Source organism: Lissotriton vulgaris, chromosome 11, assembly GCF_964263255.1.
Source record: "Lissotriton vulgaris chromosome 11, aLisVul1.2, whole genome shotgun sequence".
NCBI classification, from domain to species: Eukaryota; Metazoa; Chordata; class Amphibia; order Caudata; family Salamandridae; genus Lissotriton; species Lissotriton vulgaris.
Window position 1 is genome coordinate 935691697 of NC_141699.1, and position 15723 is coordinate 935707419.

Genomic DNA, 15723 nt, shown 5'->3' on the forward strand with positions numbered 1-15723 from the left:
TAAACAACGCAGTACAGCCACAACAATGCAAAAACAAACCAACAATGCAACAACTAAAAACACAGCATTTTAAAAACACACCACAACACAGCAAATCTAGAACACAAAAATACAACTTCAAAACAACATAACAAAATACAACACAATTACAAATCAATAACTCAACAACCCAGCAACAGAAGCAGCACACAACAAACTGCCACAGCAGAACAGCTCTGAAATCAAATCCTGTTTGGATTCTGCATTGAGTTGTTGGTTATGTTTGTATTTTTACTATTATTGTATTGTTCTGTTCCATTGGTGTTGTAGGTTGTTGTAGTTTGCTGTGTAGTTTTAGTACTGTGTTGTTCGTGCTGTATTAGTATTATGTTTTAATAAAGTTGTTTTGTGACTGTGGTTTTGATGACTTGTGTTCTGTCTTGTGCTGTTTTTGCTGCATTATCTTGCATTGTTTTGTTGTGTTGTTTAACTTTATAGTTGTGTTATGTTAATACTTTGGCGAAAAGAGGTAGGTTATTGTATTGTGTTGTGATGTTGTATTATTACATTATTGGTGTTCTGTTGCTATTCCGTTTTTTGTTTTAGTTTTTGTTGACTTGTGTTCTGCTATTAAACTGTTGTTCTGCTACTTTAATGCATTATGGTGCATTGCTTTGTTGTGTGTGTTCCTTTGATGCGGTGTTATGTTGAGGTTTGGGTGCCCTGGTCTGTAGTGTTTGTCATATATAGATAACTTCATATGTTGCAACAAATAATGCTACTTTTCCCAGTGTAAACCAAACCACTACCACTGGCAAAGATTCTAAATTATCATGCAACTGTCGTACATCTTTGTCATCTTTGTGTGATTCAGCGCAGGACCACTGAAAATAAGGCCTGTAAAATGTCATGGCCTAATTCAAAGTGTAGAGTAGTAAGTAACATCCTTAGAATCTGGAAAACATGGATAAGCTGGAGGAGAATACACTGATGGAATTTCCTCCACTATACTGTGTTGTAATTGTATATAAAGAGCGCTTACCACCCTTCATGAGGTGTTCAAGTGCTTGCCGCAGGGCACCACACTGCTCTGCAACCCAAGGTTAGGGGTAATCCAGAGTTGTTGGTAATTGTTAGTTATGCCATCGCTACTGTGGAGAAATTTTCACTGGTCGGTTCTCCCCATAACTTTGCATTTCCGCAGTAAATACTATACTTTATCATTGTGCGCAATTCAATGCCAACCCCTTTAAATACATTTCTGCACTTGTGTACTTTTCACCAATATATATTTAACAACATAAATATATATATATATATATATGTGTGTGTGTGTGTGTGTGTGTGTGTGTTTACTGTACAAGCACTGTATCTCCTTCCGCCACAAGATACCAGCTTGCTTTATCACAAAAGAATATGTTTCCAATTAGCTCTAAACCGCTGTGCAGAAGGAGATTTAATATTAGTGTTGGCTAAAGTTTTCAGAGGAAATATGAAAACATTGTTTCATCTTTCGTGTTGTGTTTTATTTGTGCTTTTCCTATGATTATCTCACACTGTTAAGTGAATCAAAAATATTCACCATACGAATAGGTTGGTATATTTATTACTCATAGTAGCAATAAAACATAATGGCCAAATATTATTCATACTAGCACTTTATTACACTTGGATACACATTTTAGGCCAATTCCTAAGTGCCAGTATAACTGCGATTTGCACGTATAAAAATGTTGCAAAATAAGCTTGTGTAATTTATATCTGATTCACGAATGGGGCTTTACACTACCAAAAATGCCTGGCTTATGAGGATTATGAATCCGAAACCGGTCCCAGGATGCTTGTTTCCGGTCCAGGGAAGACGTGGCTTGGTATTTCGGGGCTGGACTGTTCCCATGAGGCACAGGATCAGACTGATTTGCATATGGCCATGTCTGAACTGGGGTGGTGGAGTGAGCTAAAGAACTGTGATGGATAAAACCCAGATCAGTTGACTGGGGGTGAGTGTTTGATTTGCTCAAACACTCCGTCCATCACCACCCCCTTTGGTATCACTACCAACAATGAGCAGTGTGATTGGCTGCAGAGATCTATAAACTACCAAAAGAAAGCATTTGATTGGCACTTCTAGCCTGTCGAAATTTACAAGTGAGCTTGTTAGCTGGAAGTGAAGGCAAGCCATTAAAATCACAAACCATATATCATTACACTTCATTCCCGTCACAGATCAGCACCCAATATTTGCTTGTGTTCATCATCTGTAGCATCTCACCTATCAGCAAATAGTTGTTCAACAGAAAAACTATCGATAGTGTAAATAGATATACTATCATCAGCGATAGTCACAGTAGCATATTGCTGAGGAAGGTCAAGGTGGTGAGAGTAACTTTATTGAAACTCAAAGGGCTGTTCTATACGACCAATGTTCTTCATGGGGGGACGTTTATAGTTGGGGCACTTAATTTCAGTGCATGCCATTTCAGTCTCTCATATAATGCTGTTCCTCTGACATCAATATCTCCTCCAGTTGGATTTATTGTCCCTAGTGTTCATTGAGAACCAAAAATTAACACTGAGGAAGTCAGAATATAATGCAAGTTATGTAATGTTATGGTTACAATTGGTTGTTTTCTACAGCTTAGAAAGATGTTTGGAAAGTGGCCTTCAACGTGAATAGAGTTTTTGGAGGATTTCAACTGAAAAGGAAAATTGATAGAACTTGTAAACATTTCCCCCACAAAGTTTGGGGAGAAAATATGTTTTACTTGATTCTGGCACACTATTAATGCACTTGGCTACTGCAGAAAAGTTCATTCTACCAACAGTAAAGGCTCTTATAGTTGTCAGAGCTGGATGCCTGAGGCAAATTGCTACCAAGCAAAATAATTGTGGTAGTAAGTATTTTATCTGCAGCGGAACACAAGTGATAGGGGTCTGAGAGAAAAATATTTTCTAATTTATGACTTTATCATGAGTAAAGGCCTTGGCAATCTGAAGCCACGGCAACTTAAAGGTATTTTCACCCTATTAAATTGCTGTTGGAAAACAGTTCAGCAGTGTGGGGGGGGGGGGGGGGGACTGGTGAAAACAACACTTTCTAATGTTATTGTTAGAAATTCTAGGATTAGAGTAAATTGCCTCACTGACCTCATAGGCCAACGAGGCAGCTGATGAAAAAAATGGAGTTCCAACGGTAGCTCATTTCAGTAGCTCCTTAGAGGGGGCACAGTATGCCAAATAGAGCAGCTTCTTTCTTTTATTTATAGTGTCATATTGACAAATGGCAAGATAGGGAAACTTTACTATGAGGCAATTGAGCTGGTTGCTGTTTGGTGATGGTAACTTTACCATTGCCCTTCACTTAGCATTGTGATGAAACAATAGCAACGCGGCTGTGAAGGACTGGGCTATTCTAAGGCCCAGCGGTGCCAGGGAACAACACCTGAAACCTTCGTGGGTTACCTGTTCCGGCGTACAAATCACAGAGACACGGGACACTTCCTTCGGCGTCAAAGATCAGCGTTTATTTACTGCAGGGATACAGAGATCGCAAGAAGTACACAATGTGTAGGTTCTGAGAGACTGCTTCGAATTGCAACAGTGGATCGCTCCTTTTATACATATTTTAGTCATAGCACAACATGGCGAACAAAAGGTAACAACTCAGTAACAACTCAGTTCCCACAGTAAACTTCAAAAAGGGTTGCTTTCATGTATTCAAGAGCCCGGAACATAATTACAGTAGCATCGCCGGTTCCCAACTGTAAAAGTACGTTATCTCACCATTAAGTACATTCCATTCTGGCTGTAAACGAGTTAAGGAGAGAGACAAAAACAGATGCAAGGAAGACAAAGATAGACAACAGATTGAAAAAGAGTGTAGGGGGGCAATATCGGAAGCACGATTGCAGGATCAAAGGATTTGTGCCTAATGCATGCACGGCTGAAACAATAGACCGATACGGCAAGATGAGCCTCGAGCGGAGCCATCTGCCTTTGCAGTGTCATCCCCCTCGTCATAAAGACACCCTCAAAGGAACATGTGTCTTCCGCAAGAGCTTGGGAACCCCAGGGTCACGAAGCGAACAGTGTCCGTTCGCTGGCTACTTGAGGGCAAGAAACAAAATGGATGCCGTATCTAAATTGGAACCCGTGGGTTCAGATGAAGAAGCCAACGAATAAGACGAATGGTGTAACGTAGAATAGCGAAAACGTGTACACCCACTAAACTCGTCATTTGCGGTTCATAGATACCAAACTCGTCCATATTCGAACAAGCCCAAAACGTCATTACAATTCTCACGGAACCTCAGCTGTTAAACTTTGCACTTGATGCACACTCTGCTAACATTTTGATGCATCACATAGGTCCCTGCTGACATGTTTGAATGCATGAATGAAGATACACTCTAAATCTTTTGTGAAATAAATGACCTTGCAACTTCCTGCCTGATGTCAAAGAAGGATAAACACCTAGGTGCTTAGATACATGTTAAAATAAACTTTAGAACCATATGGCAGTGATATGCATCAATCAGGGAAAATGACAAATATTTTCTTCTTTTTATGTATGCCCGCAGATAAGAGTGCCCTGACATGTTTTTCACAAAAACCGTTTATACAACACCATGATATAAAGCGTTACACTTGAAGAGGCTTTCTGACATTAAGAAGTGTTGTTGCCCTTTGCAAAGTAATTGTTACATTCAATCTGAGAGGTGGTAAACTTTCAATTAATCAATCATCGGGGTTTATGTAGCGTTGTTTGTCAGAGCAGGGGGTCTCAAAGTAGTGTGCAAATGAGCGATCCTCGGTCAGAGAGAGGTGGAGGTCGAAAAGCCAGGTCTTCTGCTGCTTCCTGCGCAGGTGGTGGGGGAGGTCATTCCAGGACTTGGCAGCGAGTAAGGAGAATGTGATGCCACTGCATCAGCTGCAACATGTTCATGGGACGTGGGCCAAGGTGAGGGTGGCAGAGCGGAGCTCTATGGTCGGTTGGTAGATGGTCACGCGGTTGTTGATTTAGGTGGGACCGGTTTAGTATAAGGCTTTGTAGGTGTGAGTGAGGAGCTTGAAGAAGTATCTCTTCTGCACTGGGATCCAGTGGATGGCTCTGAGGCGATGGGTGATGCTGGCTATTCTTGGAAGATTAAGGATGAGTCTTACCTCTGCGTTCTGGGTGCTTTGGAGGTGGTTGAGGAGCTTATTGGTGGTTTTGCCGTAGAGGGCATTGCCGTAGTCGAGTCTGCTGGAGATGAGGGCCTGGGTAACTGTCTTCCAGGTTGAGGTGGGCATTCACCAGAAGATCTTGTGTAGCATGCAGAGGATGTGAAAGCAGGCAGAGGAGACTGTGCTGATCTGTTGTTTCATGGTGAGCTGGGGGTCCAAGATGATGCCGAGGTTGCATGCATGATCCGATGGGGAGGGTGGTGGGGAGAGTGAGGAAGGCCACCAGCTGTCGTTCCAAGGGGAGGGCTTGTTTCTGAAAATGATGATCTCTGTCTTGTCTGAGCTGAGTTTTAGGCAGTTGGTTTTCATCCGGGTGCAGATGTTGGGTTTTGCGGTGTGTGGGTTCTCTGAGAAGGATAGGATGAGCTGGGTGTCGTCAGTGTAGGAGATGATGTTGAGTCCATGGGTGCAGGTGATGTTGGCCAGAGGTGTCATGTATGTGTTGAAGAGGGTGGGGCTGAGGAATGATCTCTGGTGGACACTGCGTACAATGTCTTTGGGTGCAGAAGTGAAGGGTGAGACCTGGATGCTCTGGGTTAGTCTGGAGAGAAAGGAGGTGATCCAGTCGAGAGCCTTGCCCTGGATTCCTATGTGGTGAAGTCTAGTGATGAGGGTGTGGTGGAAGATGGTGTAGAAGGATGCCGATAGGTCAAGGAGGATGAGTATGACAGAGCCACCTTGGTCGAAGAGTTGTATGATGTCTGTGGCTGTAATCAGGGCAGTCTTGGTACTGTGGTTAGGTCGGAATCCTAACTGGGAGGAGTCAAGTAAGTTGTTCTCTTCAAGGAGGTTGGTAAGTTGGAGGTTGATGGCCTCACTGCCTAGGTTGAGGATGTGATGAGGGAAGGGGTCTGAGGGGAATCCGAATTGGATGGCATTCATGATAGACGTCGTGTCTTCTGGTGAGAGTTACACTCATTTGGTGATACAGTGGAGGGTGACATCACTAGGGGTGCAGGAGTGGGTGAGGTTTTGTAGGTTTAGGGTTGAATATGCTGTAGATGTTAGCTATCTTGTAGTGACAGAAGTCTCCCAGAGTGTCGCAGAATGTTTGGTAAGGGGGACGGTGTTCTCACTGGTGGCAGGACAGGCGAATTCTCGCACAACGTTGAAGAGACCCTTGGTATAGTTGGTGCGGGGGTCTTGTCGCAACACAAGAGTCTTTCCAGTGTCTTGCAGAGCATTTAAGAGTCAGAAGTTTAGGGTGAACAGGTTGGCTTACTTGGTGATTCTTCCATGGGCAGAGTTTTTCAGGTGGGTGATGGTGTCAGCAGTTGAGGTAATCCAATTGGAGAAATTCTGGATGTTGAGTTTGAGGGAGTCCATGGCGGGTGGTCTGGTTTCGTGTAGGGCAGTGGTCTGGTGGAAAGTTGCTGTACTGTGCTAATGAACAAAAATTCACACAATTCTTCCTGCAGTGCAAAGGTCAAATTGCAGGTTATTACCATAGTAGTGAAAACTCACCACTAAAAAAACACTTTGTTTATTGCATCACAGATAAAACTTTTCAATATTTGCCACAGTTTAGGGCTGCCTAGTGTCATTAGTAGTTCAAGAGTGGTGGTAGTGCTATTTTACCGACTTAGACAGTGGTATATGGTTGCTTGTCACAGGAACTGTCAAGAAGTGCTGCTTTTGATAGAAATGTATTTTTGTTACACAAAGGTCCTAGGTTTTGGTTGATAGTTCAAGAAAATAATTTACACAGGCTCAAGATAAAGGCTGTGTTTTTCCTTTCTTCCAAGTCCAGCCGGACCTAGAAGTGTTTATTTTGGAAAACAATTTATAAATATAATTAAGATAGGCGAAACCAAGTCGCACATGAGTTACTGGGCACACGCCTGTATCTAGTCAGGAAAAGACAATACAGGGGAGAAGGAGAAAGAATAAACAGGCAAACAAGGAGAACGGGGTGGCTTATAATCCAATGTATACAAATTTACATAAGCACAAACCCACAGTAACTGCCGTGAAAATTGCAAATCATAAAACAAGCAGTACTGCAAAACAGTCTGACTGTTTTGCAGTACTGCTTGTTTTATGATTTGCAATTTTCACGGCAGTTACTGTTGGTAGGTCCGGCTGGACTTGGAAGAAAGGAAAAACACAGCCTTTATCTTGAGCCTGTGTAAATTATTTTCTTGAACTATCAACCAAAACCTAGGACCTTTGTATAACAAAAATACGTAGTTCCTCCCGTAGGTCCTCGGCCAACTTTTACGGGTTTCCCTTGTATACCAATACCCCCTTTGATAGAAATGTAGCATCATTTTTGACATGCCAAAAGTAAACAGAAGAACATAGCACAATAGTATACACAAAGAAACAACACAATGAAAACATAGTTTACACGGATGTAAGCGGGGAGGGAAGCACTGGAACCGAGCTCCCGGGCACTGGAAACACGGATAGAGTGAGTTTCTATGCAGCCACCCCCCACCCCATCACACCCCCGCGGCATCGAAGACTTACCGGAACGATCGCCAAGTTGGATCAGCCGGAATCAAATCTCTACCGCCGCCAGGAAAAGAAGATACGAGGATCTGTGCCCCGGCATCCTCAGGACTGTAACTGGCAACTCAAAGGTAACTGGCGGTCTGCGGTCCCCACCCGATTTAAGGTCACCCCCGAGTACCACCACCAAAGAAGCTTCTACAAATGCACATAAGGAACCAGGAAAAAAGCTTTGCAAGCACTGCGCAGACCCGTAGCGCCCGATCTGAAACTGGCTGCCCGGAGACAAAAATAGAAATACACGACCTCACCACAGTCACCGGAGTACCCGAAAGACACAGGCACATCACAGGGGACCCGCCAGAGCTCCCAAATGCCACGGACTGCAAAGACCACCAAAATTGGCACAGGTTGAAATCAATAAAAGCCGACTGCAAGCTCCGTAGCTACTGTCCCCAAGATGGCCGCCATGACAATGAACTAACAAGAGTAAGGGCCAGCAGACGTCTCGCAACGCCGAGTCACGCAACAGTAGACCCACAGGAGTCAAGACATAGCCACCACACAGCAACAAACCTAATTAGCACAAGGAGATCTCTAGAAAGTCAACTTCAAGCTTCTACTAAACTACGCAGTGCCTGTACTCAAGATGGCCGCCCGAGGTACAACCAGCATTACCGACTGCCAGCAGTCTGCTAGCAGCGCTTGGATACTCATCAGTGGACTCACAAGAGACCTGACACAGCGACCACAGTGTGACCACCTTTCTGACACTGGGTGTCTGCCTGAAAGTTGCGTGTGAGCTATTACTGAGCTCCGCAGCGCCTGTCCCCAATATGGCCGCAGCAACCTCGAACCCCCAATGTAACAGTCAGTGGACTCGCAAATGCCCCTCAGTGGACCCACAAGAGTCCTGACGGCCCAGGACCATAGCGACAGACGATCTAACACTAGAGAACTGCTGTAAGCGGATTGCGAAGCACTGCAGAGCTCTGCAGTTCCTGTCCACTAGATGACGCCCCACATCAATCTGGTAAAGGTAACCACTCACATCCACAAATGCCTACATAACGCTCTCCATGAAGATTGCTGCCATGCAGAACGAACCAGGACTGAAATAGGAGAAAGCAGCCAGATAGCCAACAGCGCCGCTCCTGAAGCCCAGGCTGCCTGATCCCGTAATGGCCGCCGCCCGAAGGACGCTCCACTTGAAGCACTCCGACCGACTGGATTTGGCCCCCCCAAGAACATGCAGCCTCCACTGTGGGTCGTCTGTGACCTACTTCATTGAGATGGGAGCCCTGACTCAGAATGGGGGCCCTGGGGTGCAACACACACGGAGCACCGGCTGCCTGACCCTGGAATGGCCGCCAACCTCAGACGCCCAACCTAAGTTGACAAGAAAATTCACCCCCAATGAACTATAGTGAACCCCCCACGAACCTGCAACTCGGCCTTCACTCTCTGTCCCGCCTGAGGCTCAAGAGGAAGGTCCTCGTCATCTCATGCAGGAATCTTCAGACCCTCGGGGGGCATTGCCGAACAGACCCCTCCAGACACCAAAATAACCCCTCCCACACCCCCTCAGACACCGAACCTACCCCCCCATCCCCCGGGCAACGCCTCAAACATAGAACCGGCCCGAGGACGATTAGAGCCTGGAAGTGTCTGCTCCGGCCCCCGCTCAGCGGCACCGCATGGAGAACTCCACTGTGGCGAGTGCGAAGAAACTGACCTGCTTTCTGAATGCCTTGCAGCTGATCCATGGGAACTTTTTACTGAACTACCTACCCCCTTCCCCTCCCTGCTCTACTCCTCTCCTCTTTCCTGCTTTTAACCTTTGCCCTCACCTGTCCTTGCCCTAGTCCACACCCTGTTTACCTGTGAATTTCCTGCATCATTTGAGAGCTAGCTAGTTGTCTGATGCTCGATGGAGCTACCTGGTTTAGCTATAGGGGAGACAGGTCGGGGATTCCCTCCTTGGACGTCACCTACCCAGTCGGTCTTTAGCCGGACTTCCTTTTGTCCCTCCTGTCGTCTCTTCCTGCTTCCTCCCTCTATTTATATCTCTACTTTTCTCCTCTCTCAATGTATTGAGACTGAACTATTTTGTCTGATGCCCGATGAAGCTACCTGGTTGAGCTATAGAGGAGATGGTCCGTGGATTCCCTCCTTGGTCGTCACCTACCCAGTCGGCCTTTAGACAGATTTCATTTCATCTCTCCTTGTTGTCTCCTCCCCTATCCTCCCTTTCTCACCTTCCCTATTCCCTCCCCTCTACGCTCCATTTATTTTGCCCTCCGTGTTATTTAAATGTTTCCAATTGAGACCTAGCTATTTGGCCATAGCCCGGTGGAGCTACCTGATAGCTATAGAGGAGATGGGTTTTGGGACTTCCCCCTCGACCGTCACCTACCCAGCCGGTCTACGGTCAGATTTTCCTTTGTCTTTTTGCCGTTTCTTCCACCCATCCTGTTTTTCTGAAAACTTCCTCCCTCAACACTTGAGACCGAACTACTTTGTCTGGCGCCCGATGGAGCTACCTGGCTTAGCTATAGGGGAGATGAACCATGGATTCCCTCCTTGGTCATCCCCTATCCAGCCGATCTTTAGACAGACTTCCTCTCTTCTCTACGGTTGTCTCTTCCCTTATTCTCACGTTCTCACCTCACCTATCCCTCACTTCTTTTCACTCTCTTCCCTCTCCTCTCAACCACATTGTTGCACTTCCTTTCGTCCCTCCTGTAGTCTCCTACCGCATCCTCCCTCTATTTATGTCTCTCCTCTCCCCTCTCTCAATGTATTGAGACTGAACTTTTTTGTCTGATGCCCGATGGACCTACCTGGTTTAGCTATAGGTGAGATGGGCCGTGGATTCCCTACTTGGTCTTCACCTACCTAGTCGGTCTTTAGACAGACTTCTTTCCGTCTCTCCGTATTGTCTCTTCCCTTATCCTCCCTCTCTCACCTCCCCTGCCCCCTCCACTACTTTTCTCTCTCCTTTCTCTCCTCTCCTAATTGTACTGCCTAATTTTTGGGATTTATTGTGTTATTGTTGAACTTTTTCTGTTACATTGTTGTTTTCTCATGTAAAGCGCTCTAATACCTCCGGGTCTAACCAACACTATCTAAAACTCTTTAAATAAATAAAATAAAATAAATAAATGCAATAATGTAGCACAAATACGCACCATCACAAAAAACAACAGAACACATCACCACCATAACAAAATGTTACACTAAAAAATATGCACAAAAGCACTTGTGACACATTCCCACTTCCTGAATCCTGTTGTCATAAAACAGTGGTAAAAGGTGTTTAGACTAACCACTGCCTTATCTTACCACCAAGGCCAAGAAAAAGAGACAGTCAAAAATCTTTTTGTGAACCGGTCCATGGAGTGAATTAGGTGGATTGATTGAACCTGCACTAGACAAGTTTGCAGCATCATTTGCAAAGGTTGGTTGGTGTTAAAAAGCCATTTGAACCATCATGATCAAATGCTATTTTTGCACAGGTCAATTGATTCAAATACTGTTGAAAAACTGTACTAAGCTATGTGAAAAGTTGTTCAAAATTGTAGCAGTCTATCAAATTTGACACATGTAGCTGTATTACAACGAGTGACCCAGAGGGCGCAACGGGGATGTGTGGTCCCAAGCACTTTGTTACTTTAGAAGTGGCTGCAGATTGATACTCAGTCTTTTCTGTTAAACAGATTGCACCGATTCTGCATGCATTTGCTGGTGCAATCTCAAAGGGCAATTCCTTTGCATGTAGTGTGGCCCCACTCAAATGAGGAAAAACTTTGCCTCTGCACCTACGCTGTATTATAAACATTATAACAAGCAGAGGCAAAGGTGCTGTCAGAGGGTGCACTGTCTGTGTGTCACAAAGAGGTAGCACATGTTGGACCTGGCCCTTTCTGCAGGTTTATCCCCACACGTTTTGCCTTGCACCTCCTATTTTTCTGACCCTGTTTTTGTTGGCAATAGGACTCTGGGCACTTTGTCATTGCTGAATAGTGCTAAAGTGCATATGCTCTCTGTGTAAATTGTGATTCTGATTGGTTATCCAAGATTGGCATATTTGTTTAACTGGTAAGTCACTAGGAAAGTGTGTGCCCAGGGTCTTTAAATCAAATGCTACTAGTGGGCCTGTTTGCACTGGTTGTGCCACCCACATGAGTAGCCCTGTAAAATTGTCTTAGGCCTGGTATTTCAGTGTCTGTGAGTGCAGTTTGAAACTGCCATGTCTACCTGGCTGGTTCACCCAATTGCGAGGCCCACAACCTTTCCATTTTCTACATGAAAGGCACTCCTAAGGTAGACTCAAGTTAGCTCCATGGGCAGGGTGCAGGACATGTGCTGATGTTTTTTGCATGCCCTGATAGTAAAATATTCCCAATTCAATTTTCGATATTGAAAGGTTATCTCTCCCATAGGTTATCATTGGAGCTGCCTTGTAACATCTTACAAGTGTAATGTTTAATGGGGATTGAGATAGAGATATGAAGTATGGGTTCCCTGAGCTCAGAATATAAAAAGACATCTTTTAGTGAAGGTTTTTTAAAAATGTTGTGATTAAAAATTCCACTTTTAGAAAATGGGCATTTGTGTGCTTTACCATTCTGTGTCTCTGCCTACCTGTTGAATCAAAGTCTGGTTTAGACTGCCTTGGGACCATTTGTGCATTCACTCTAGACAGTCACACAAAATGAGCTGATATGTGTCATGCATATCCTGATGAGCCATCAACAGACTGATGGGTCTTTCTGAGTTAGAGTTGTGGGAGGAGGTGTCACTGACACCTGAATAGGGCAATGCCTGTCCTCTCGCAATGCAGTCTCCACCCGCCTGCAGTGTGTATGGAGCAAAGGCTGGCCAAGGCAAGAACTTGTAAACAACATAGGCATGCAAAACACACCAGCACCTGTCTTACCTTTCACACACACTGCACCCTGCCTAAGAGGCTACCTTGGGCCTACCTTAGAGGTGCATTACTAGGGGAAAAAGGGAAGGTTTAGAGGCTGGCAAGTGGGTGCACTTGCCAGTTCAGCAGGGCAGTTTCAAATTTCATTCACAGACACTACAATGTCAGGCCTAGAACAGGTTTATGGGGCTACTCATGTGGGTGACACAACAAGTGCTGCAGGCCAACTAGTAGGTATTAATTTACAGGCCCTGGTCACACACAGTGCACTTTACTAGTGACTTACCAGTAAATCAAATATGTAAATCTTGGATAACCAATACGAATCACAATTTACACAATGTGAATATGCACGTTAGCACTGATCAGCGGTGTTAAAGTGCCTATGGTCCTATAGCCAACAAAAATGGTCAAAATAATAGGAGGCAAAAGGTACAACGTTTGGAGATAAACCTACAAAAAGGGCCAGGTACAACACAACCCCCACCAACCTAAAGCCAGGGGAGACCAATCAATACCATGATGGACCTCCCTGATTGGGGCGAGAAAACTTGGAGCCCCGGCCCACAACATCGGAGGCATGCTCCAGTTTTATGCCTTTCTAAACCCAATTAGAACGCTCTGTCCATAATCTCAGGGCACACTAAGTTGACCCATGGGCAACCCTTCTCTCACCTGTGGATACCATCTGTGCAGCACCTAACTGTACTATGCTCACAGATGCATACCAGTGGGCTGACAGTACCACAATAGCCAACCCAGTGGTGTGGCTCACTGCACCCCCTGGAGAATGCAGGTGTGACTCATGTTCCCCCAAGGGCAAATCTGTCCATCAAGACTGAAGGACTGGGTTTTTCTAAGACCCAGCGGTGCCAGGGACAACACCTGAAACCTTTGTGGGTTACCTGTTCCGGCGTACAAATGACAGAGACACGGGACACTTCTTTCGGCGTCAAAGATTCGAGGTTTATTTACTGCAGGGAACACAGAAGTCACAAGAAGTACATAGCATGTAGGTTCAAGGAGACTGCTTCAAATTGTATCTGTGGATCGCTCCTTTTATACAGTTTTCCGTCATAGGACAACATGACAAACAAAAGGTTACAACCTGGTTCCCACAGTAAATTTCATAGGGGGTCGCTTTCATGTATTCAGGGCCCGGAAAATAATTACAGTAGCATTACCGGTTCCCAACTGTAAAAGTACATCTTCCCACCATTAGTGCATTCCGTTCGGCTGTAAACGAATCAAGGAAGAGTCAGAAACAGGTGCAGAGGAAGACAAGGATAGCGAACAGATTGAAAAAGAGTGTAAGGGGGTGCTATCAGAAACACGATTGCAGGGATCAAAGGAGACATGCCTAATGAATGCACAACTGAGACAATAGACCGGCACGGCAAGATGAGCCTCGAGCGGGGCCATCTGCCTTACAGTGTCATCCCCCTCGTCATAAAGACACCCTCAAAGGAACACGTGTCTTCCGCAAGAGTTTGGGAATCCCAGGGTCACGAAGCGGACAGTGTCCGTTCGCTGGCTACTTGAGGGCAAGAAACAAAATGGATGCTGTATCTAAAATGGAACCCGTGGGTTCAGATGAAAAAGCCCACGAAACAGACGAACGGTTTAGGTTAGCACAGCGAAAACGCGCACACCCACTAAACTCGTCATTTGTGGTTCATAGATACCAGACTCGACCATATTCGGGTGAGTAGAAAACACCACTTACAATTGTCACGGAACCTCAGACGCTCCTTTTGCCCTCATGTAGGCAAGCACTAGTCGTAATCGGAATCGATCTCGATATTCATCAGACCATCCAGATGTTGCTGCAACATTATTCTATCCATCAATGCTTCCTTGGTAACAGGTGGCCGTCTTATACACGTTGTAGCACCGAGGCCACGTGAACAGAAATGCTACAACAACCCCAATGATCATCAGAATCTTCCAACCCCACGTCGACATCAGGCCCCAAAACCACCCTAGTAGCGTCCAATCACCTACGTCCACGTGTATGGACTCGGAGATCTTATGCAACTTCGAGATGGCTTGATAGACAGTTGGAGAGTTATCAGGAATGAAAATGTAGCAACTCAAATAGATCACCTTACATACTCCACCTCTATCTGCAAGGGCAACGTCTAAAACCATACGATTTTGTAACGTCATAAGCCTGTCAGCCTGAAGCTCTGCTGTAATGTTACCAAGGGCACTTGCGGTGATATTAGCGGTCGATTCCACCACTCGAGTCAACTGTCTCAGGTTCCTACTATTGATCATAGGTCCCCAAAACGGCAAGAAACCCTTAAAGAAGTCTCCCGCCTCTTGACCAGCAGTGTCATCTTCGCTAATCACGCCTCTCACAACTCTGGTCTTGTGATAATCCGACCCAACAGTAGAGGTCGGCGGCAACAGATTCGCAATATAACATGTGCCTGAGAAGTCACGAGGCAACCATGTATATGCGCGGTCATAACAAACAAAGTATGTACCCTTGGCAGTCAAAAGAGCAGGGGAAGAGGTCATCGGCAAAACATACGTTTCGGTACAGGCACTCCTCCCGAGCTGAGCTCGCGGGCTTCGGCCAAGGCCTTTCAGACAGAAATTACCGAGATGGGGTACGATCCAGATCGGAGACGAGCTTTTAAGCTGCCGATCACCCGCTGACATGCTATACTCAGCCTCACTCAGATCTCTGTATGCTCGCACCTCTTCCTCTGGGATAAGCGATGCGTCGAAGATATCCCTATCTAAATCGGCAATCGCTCTTGCCAAAGGCTTGTGGTACGGGCCAGGACCATGATCCGCAGTGCGTGGCTCTCGATGGGGGTAGGAATCTACTGCGCTACAAAACATTGTTTGGAATGCTCGAGCTGAACCCTGGGAACTGTAAGGAAGGACCAAGTACGGAATTCCCCTATCAGTGGTATGTGGCATTAACCCACACACCCAACAGTTGGTAGTGTTCATCACCAACTGATGTTGGTGAAGGAGCTGAACGAAGGAATTGTTCATGAATTCCGCACGTCTAACCTGCTCGTGTTGGGGTAAGATGTAAAAAGAATGAGGAGAAACAGTGGAAGTAGGTTTTGGTTCAGAGGAAAGGGTAGGTGAAGCAGAAGGCAATAGTG

At 45.5% G+C, this 15723-nt stretch overlaps 1 protein-coding gene across 2 annotated transcripts in view; it reads left to right on the forward strand.

The window, feature by feature from the left end:
- LOC147683705 (mast cell carboxypeptidase A-like) overlaps nucleotides 1–15723 on the forward strand; it is a 193770-nt gene that overhangs the window by 7847 nt on the left and 170200 nt on the right. The gene's annotated exons all lie outside the window — the stretch shown is intronic.